The following is a 7,489-nucleotide window of genomic DNA, read 5'->3' on the forward strand; positions in this document are numbered from 1 at the left end:
CTGTGAAACACATGAAGAGTTAATAAACTTCTTCAATGTGGTTTTGAGCACCTTGAGGGGTGAAGTTTTTAGAATGGTGTCACACTTGATATTTTCTATCATATATGCCCCTCAAAGTGACTTCAAATGTGACATGGTCCCTAAAAAAAAAGGTGTTGTAAAAATGAGAAATTGCTGGTCAACTTTTAACCCTTATAACTCCCTAACAAAAAAAAATATTGGTTCCAAAATTGTGCTGATGTAAAGTAGACATGTGGGAAATGTTACTTATTAATTATTTTGTGTGACATATCTCTGTTATTTAAGGGTATGACAATTCAAATTTGGAAAATTGCAACATTTTCTAAATTTTTGCTAAACTTCAGTTTTTTTTCCACAAATAAACTCAAGTAATGTCAAGGAAATTTTGCAACTATCATGAAGTACAATATGTCACAAGAAAACAATGTCTGAATCACTGGGATCCATGCAAGTGTTCCAGAGTTATAACCTCATAAAGGGACAGTGAGGGTAAAGGGGTTAAGAACTGCCATGTCAGACCCGGTACCGAGTACCCCACGGCCCTACGGGGCACTCCAACTTGGCGTCACGAACAGGATGAACCGACCTACTACACCCGGTCCCGTGCACCTATTTTGGACTGTGTTTTTGAAAAATGCAAAAGTTGTGTATGCACAATGTAAGGAGAATGGTGCAGAAAGAACAGGCCCGACGGTCAGGGGGATCCGCCTTCTGGCCCAGAATGGCAGGAAGAGGAGAAGAAACTGCCCACCAAGAAAGAGGAACCGCCCACGAATAAAGGCATGGAGGAGTGAAAGCGAGAAAAACTGCAAGGATGGTGCAGACTGGGGTAACGCCATGGCGGAGGGAGGTGAGCAAGCACCGTTGCAAGGGGGGAGCCAGAGGACTCCCCAAGCTGGGACTCATGAGAACTGGACCAGCTGCTTCCAGTGGATCCAGACCTCCTGGGCGTGGAGGTGGAGGAGCTGACCCGCCAGCTCCTGCAAACTCAGCTGGTGGCAATAGTGGGATGGAAGGAGGCCTTCATGGAGAAGCTGACAGGTTGGTGGATGGCCTAGTCACCAACGATATCAACCCCGGAGAAGGAGAGGGGACCTGGCACCCAGGAAGTGGAGGTAAAGGGTGCAGACCGGACCCCGGAAGTTGAGGACTTTGCAATTGAGTCCCTGCCACTTCCGCCCCTCTATACACCAGGCCAGGGATTTGATCTCCCAGGGGAGCAGTCATCAGGCCCTGGGAGCACCCAGGTGGTGAGTAATGATGCCGCATCCGCAGCTGAGGAAACCCTCGTAGGGCCTCTAATTCCCCCGCCAACCCCAACACCTGAGCAGGCTTCCTAAATACATGACTGGGATAAGAAAAGTGGTATCCTGGATAGGATGGCAACCCCACTAACACCGACAGGTGGGCCCCAGTAAGTACATGCTGAACCGGTGATGTTTGGAAGGGGACCACAGGGGGCCAATATGATTGAACTCCAAGAGGCGGTCCCCACCACTACATGGAGGGAATATTGCAGACAGAGGTATGATCCTGAACTTTACCGGCCAGGGAGCCGCCAAGAGCTTCCCTGGAAGAGGAAATAGAGAGTTTTTGAGCATTAAAATGACTACTAGGGTCTAAGAGTTTGGAAGTTGAAAATTGAAAGACAATAGGATCATGAACAGTGAATGATCAAACTGCTTGCAAATAGTTAGCACTTCTTAAAGTGCCCCTTATTGGTTTTACTACACCTATTTAGTGTGGGTAGAACCTTCCTTGTTTAACTTTGTACCACAGAACTAAAACCGTCTGGCATGACCGAAGATGTGGTCTTAGGGCTCTTTTACATTTGCGAGAAACACATCCGTGTCTCGCATGTGAAGACCAAGCTCTGGTGCCCGCGCTTTGGAGCAGCTTTATGTGTTGCTATGCGGCTGCACGCTCCGCTCTGGAATGCCGGCGCCACAGCTTGGTTTTCACATGCAAGACATGGACGTGTTTCTCGCAAATGGAAAAGAGCCCTTAGATAGAGACCAGCAATGCTCTGCAGTCACGCCCAGAGCCTACGTGGGGGGGTTGAGATGGTTCCCCCATAGTACACTGATCGGTGGGATGCCCCGGCTGCGGTTCTCACTAAAGCTTGTTAAACTGAGAATTGCACTCGTTATAAAGATGTTTTATTTTATTACGCTTAATGTAAAAAACAAAATGTTTTTTGTACTGTCTTTGACCAGAAATGGCCTGGTGAACTTAAAGAAAAGTTTAATGGAAGAAATATTAATGTTTACTGTGAGTATGCTGCTGTTTTACTTAAAGAATGCTAATGTTTTGTACTTTGCTAAATGGTAATGTTATTTAAATTGCAATGTTAAAATTTGGAGTGCCTTCCATAAAGGGAAGAATTTCTTTTTTTTTACCTGTTTCACCTGTTGACATGCATGTCTAAAAATCTATTGACAGTTTCTTATGAACACCTGCTATTTCCTGTGTTCCGTGCTGTATTTAAAGGGGGGGGGGAATGTGGCGCCCCTGACAGACAGAGCAGAGAAACAAGAGGGAGAAGCAGAAAGGAGCTCCCAGGAAGACAGAAAGGTTCTCCAGGGCACAGGAAGTGCAGAAGCCAACCTTGGGGCCCGTATCCAGATGTGGAGGAACCAGGTTGCAATCAGGGGACCGACCCCAACATAGCGAGAAGCTTTAAGTTCAGCTAAGAAACCGCAGGCTGTGGCTTTTGCTAGAAGCACAGCCACATTCACCCATACTTCGCAAAAAAAGGCACCCGTATAGGACCAAGGGGACTCAGAGGATGTCGCCCGACCAGGTTCGTGGTTGCTGGCTTGGGACACTGCAGGCAAGGCGTTGGGCAGGAGAAGTGGAAGACCGCGTAGTGAGACGGCCAGTAGAAGGAACAAAAGGAACAGAACAAATACATTTTATATTTAATTCAAACAAAGCAATGTTTATAAAAAATATACAAACATTTTTACCAATGAGACAAAACAATACAGCATAGACAGTTACATAAAATAAAATGGATAAAACAAAAGAAACTTATTACACCAATCACAGATATTATTATTCGGCCTAGTGAAAGAGAGCGCTTCCTTTGAAGAATGTCCAGCGGACGGGAATCATGCATACACCGAAGTGCATCTCTCTACATAAATCCAGATCATAATGTGTCTTGACCTTTTATCAGCACCCGAGTTACACCCACACTCACCCTCCTCCACCCGTGATGACCTCACATGGGTTGGGTTGTGGAATGTCCTCAGCCCTTCAGGATTTTGTGACCTACTCAACTTATGCAATAGCTTCATTTCTGATGATTGCAGAAGTTCCTGATCTCTGCCATTTTTTTTGTCGAGATTTTACCGTTCCTCAGAAACCAAACATAACATTGCTATTGTTAGTTACAGTTGTGTGAAAAAGTGATGGCCCCCTTCCTGATTTCCTATTCTTTTGCATGTTTGCCACCCTTAACCCCTTCACGCCGCAGCCCTTTTTCGTTTTTGCATTTTCGTTTTTTGCTCCCCTTCTTCCCAGAGCCATAACTTTTTTATTTTTCTGTCAATATGGCCATGTGAGGGCTTATTTTTTGCTGGACAAGTTGTACTTTTGAATGACACCATTGGTTTTACCATGTCTTGTACCAGAAGATGGGAAAAATATTCCAAGTGTGGCTGAAATTGCAAAAAAAGTGCAATCCCAAACTTGTTTTTTGTTTGGCTTTTTTGCTAGGTTCACTAAATGCTAAAACTGACCTGCCATTATGATTCTCCAGGGCATTACGAATTCATAGGCATGAAACATGTCTAGGTTATTTTTAATATAAGTGGTGAAAAAAAATTCAAATCTTTGCTAAAAAAAAATTGTGAAATTTTCCGATACCCGTAGCATCTCCATTTTTGGGGATCTCGACTCATTTGAGGGCTTATTTTTTGCGTGCCGAGCTGACATTTTTAATGATACCACTTTTGTGCAGATACGTTCCCTTGATCGCCCGTTATTGCATTTTAATGCAATGTCGCAGCGACCAAAAAACGTAATTCTGGCGTTTTGAATTTTTTTCTCACTACGCTATTTAGCGATCGGGTTAATGCTTTTTTTTCATTGATAGATTGGGCAAATCTGAAAGCGGCGATACCAAATATGTGTAGGTTTGATTTTTTTATTGTCTTATTTTGGATGGGGCGAAAGGGGGTGATTTCAACTTTTATATTTTTTTTATCTTTTTCATATTTTTTAAAACATTTTTTTTTTGGAGGCTAAAATTGCATGACATTGAATCACTAAGACTGCAGTGTGAAAATAAAGCTTTAATACATAGGATACATTGAAGATGCAGTGTACATAACAGACTAAAGGGTTAGCAGGTCTAGGTTATTGATTTATGATTGCTGTCAATAGATGATATTCAGGTCAAACCAAGTGCTTTGTGACAAGATTTTAACTCTCTCATACAAGATCAGAGATATCATGGGAAATGTAAGCTGCATTAGAAGAACTGCATTAGAACTGAAGAAGAAATCTAAATGGCAAACAATAAGAAAAAATGATACATCAATTAAACAAGTATACAAAATGCATATACTACACAATATTCTATAATATAGTAGTATAATAAATTATATATATTATTTGTGACAATTTTCTTTTTTGTTAGGTGTCATGAATAAGATATTTAATAATATTTTATTATTAATTATATTTGTGGCAGTAATATAGGCATTTCGTTGTTTATCTACACTACATCTATGAGAGTTTAACATCGGGTTTTGAACATTTGGATTTTTTTCTGCAGGTCATATTGAAGGAGACATCTTGGTTGACCTCAGTGTTGGTTCCATAGTTCATCATTTATATGCGGCCTGTGAGTTTTTCAAACACATCATAGTGCTAAAGTTCACAGACAGATGTATCATGGAACTGAAAAGATGGACGGACTCACGTACCGGAGCATTCAGTTGGGGCCATGCTGCAAAACTTCATGTAGAGACAGAAAGCAATAGGTGAGATGAGAAGATGCATATATACAGTTTACACAGTTTATATTGTAATCTTGATGCTACCAGAGGCGCAAACTTGAAGGGGTTGTTTACAATTTGGGCAATCCTTTCATAAATGCTGAGATCCTAGTGAAAAATGAAAAAAAAAAACACATTATACTCACCTCCTACCCAATGCCATCTTTGACAAATGCATGACATTATTATGCCACAAATTGTATGTGAGGCAGCCTATCAGTGGACATTGTTGGGCTACTTTGCTCACACTTTATTCGGACATCAACTTACATGATGGTAACTTTGGTATTGGGCCATGCACATATTCTATTTTTGCAATATCATCCTATTCAAAATCAAATAGCATTTCTCCATAAAGATCATCCTACTAATTCATAAATACCTATAAAATAGTGGCTACCATTGGGAGGAAATTAGTGCACCAGCCTTGGTTGCAATCAAGGCTTTGTGTTTTTGGAAGCCGCTAGTCCACAGCTAATTTTATGTTTTGCCCTTTTGAAATGAACAATTGATTACAGTCACTATCTTCAGTTTTTTGTTTCAGTGACAAGTTACAGGAAAAAGAAGAGAAAATGAGAATGGCCATGCAACATGTTGTGAAATGTGACATTGAAAAAGATGATATGATGCATCCGATCGTCATACCACCAAGTGATTGTATCATCTGTGCTTGGATACTGGATGTTGTCTGTAAGGATAAAGATGATTTCATAAAAAATCTCAAGAAGTTCTCAGAGTTGCTAAAACCAGAAGGACACTTCATATTCTTTGGGTGATTAGATGCAACATATTACATAATTGGGAAACACAAGTTACATGTTGTCAATTATGATGAGGAATTTGTCAGAAAAACTTTGGTTGGAGAAGGCTTTGTTATTGATCGTGTTGAGATTTTTAAGAGAAAGACTGTAAGTGATCTTATTGACCATAAGGGAATCATATTCATTGAAGCTCACAAAGAGAAATAGGTCTGAGTAGCAGTTTAAAAATGAAAGGTGTTGGGCCAAAAAATTATTGCTTAAATACAGGATAGATGGAAATGTGGTGATACCTGGAGTCTGATCACTTAACCCCCAATTATCCTATAAACCAGGCTCGGAATTGCCCTGTTAGTATTGAGTGGTGATCTCACATATGCGCCATCTTTCCATTTACCATCTGTTAGATTGGCAGATATAGCTAAATAAACAAATTTTTTTAAAAATGATGTGAGGTTCCCCTGTATTTTTGAAATTGTTATTATTATTATATAATAATTATTGTTATTATTATTATTATTATTATTATTTATATTTAAATAAATAATTACAAAAACGGTGTGGGGTCCCTCCATTTTTGACAACCAGCGAAGCTAAAGCTGAGAGCTGAGGGCTGGTATTCTCAGGCTGGTAAAGGGCCATTGATATTGGCACGCCAGCCTAAAAATAGCAGCCCGCAGCCACCCCAGAAAAGGCGCATCTATTAGAGGCACCAATTCTGGCATTCTTCCCGACTCTTCACACTTGCCCTGTGGCGGTGGTAAGTGAGGTTCATATTTCTGGGGTTGATGTCACATCAAGCGCATGGGTTAGTAATAGAGAGGTGTCTATAAGGTGTCTATCCATTACTAACCCTATAGTTATATTGTAAATAAACACACATGCAGAATAAAGTCCTTTAACCCTTTAAAGACAATGCCAATTTTGACCTTAAAGGGAACCTGTCACCCCCCCAGGCGTTTGTAACTAAAAGGGCCACCTTGTGCAGCACTAATGCTGCATTCTGACAAGGTGGCTCTTTTAGTTCGGGTCCCTGGTACTGCTGCAATAATTGCTTTTGAAGTTTGTCCCTCCCTGTGAAATTGTCCCCGGGGCAGGTCTTTCCCCCCTAATCCAGACGCCTCGCAGCCATCACTCATGGCCTCTGCGCGCCGAGTGCTGCCTTCTGTCCTTGATTAGCGTCCTCGGCGCCTGCGCTGTAAGTTTGAAGGGCAGTGCAACTGCGCATGCCTGAAAAAAAAAACAGCAGAGCAGGCACCGGGGATGCTAATGAAGGAAGAGGAGGTGGTGCCTGGTGTGCAGAGGCCATTAGTGATGGCTGGGAGGCATCTGGATTAGGGGGGAAAGACCTGCCTCCCTGGCGATTTCACAAGTATGAGGGACAAACTTCAAAAGCGATTATTGCAGCAGTGCCAGGGACCCGAGCTGAAAGAGCCACCTTGTCAGAATGCAGCAGTACTGCTGCACAAGGTGGCTCTTTTAGGTACAAACGACTGGGGGGTGACAGGTTCCCTTAATGACCATGCCAAATTTTACAATTCTGACCACTGTCAATTTATGAGGTTATAACGCTGGAATGCTTCAACAGATCACAGTAATTCTGAGACTGTTTTTTCGTGACATATTGTACTTCATTACAGTGGTAACATTTCTTCGATATGACTTGCGCTTATTTGTGAAAAAAATTGAAATTTGGCAAAC

At 41.7% G+C, this 7,489-nt stretch overlaps 1 long non-coding RNA gene across 1 annotated transcript; it reads left to right on the plus strand.

Moving 5' to 3' along the window:
• Nucleotides 1-6,247, plus strand: LOC138651221 (uncharacterized). Its single transcript, XR_011315455.1, has 3 exons — nt 1-2,292; nt 4,808-5,015; nt 5,575-6,247. It is a non-coding gene; the product is annotated as an uncharacterized lncRNA (long non-coding RNA).
• Nucleotides 6,248-7,489: the final 1,242 nt, after the last annotated feature.

This window comes from Ranitomeya imitator, chromosome 10 (assembly GCF_032444005.1).
Source record: "Ranitomeya imitator isolate aRanImi1 chromosome 10, aRanImi1.pri, whole genome shotgun sequence".
NCBI lineage: Eukaryota > Metazoa > Chordata > Amphibia > Anura > Dendrobatidae > Ranitomeya > Ranitomeya imitator.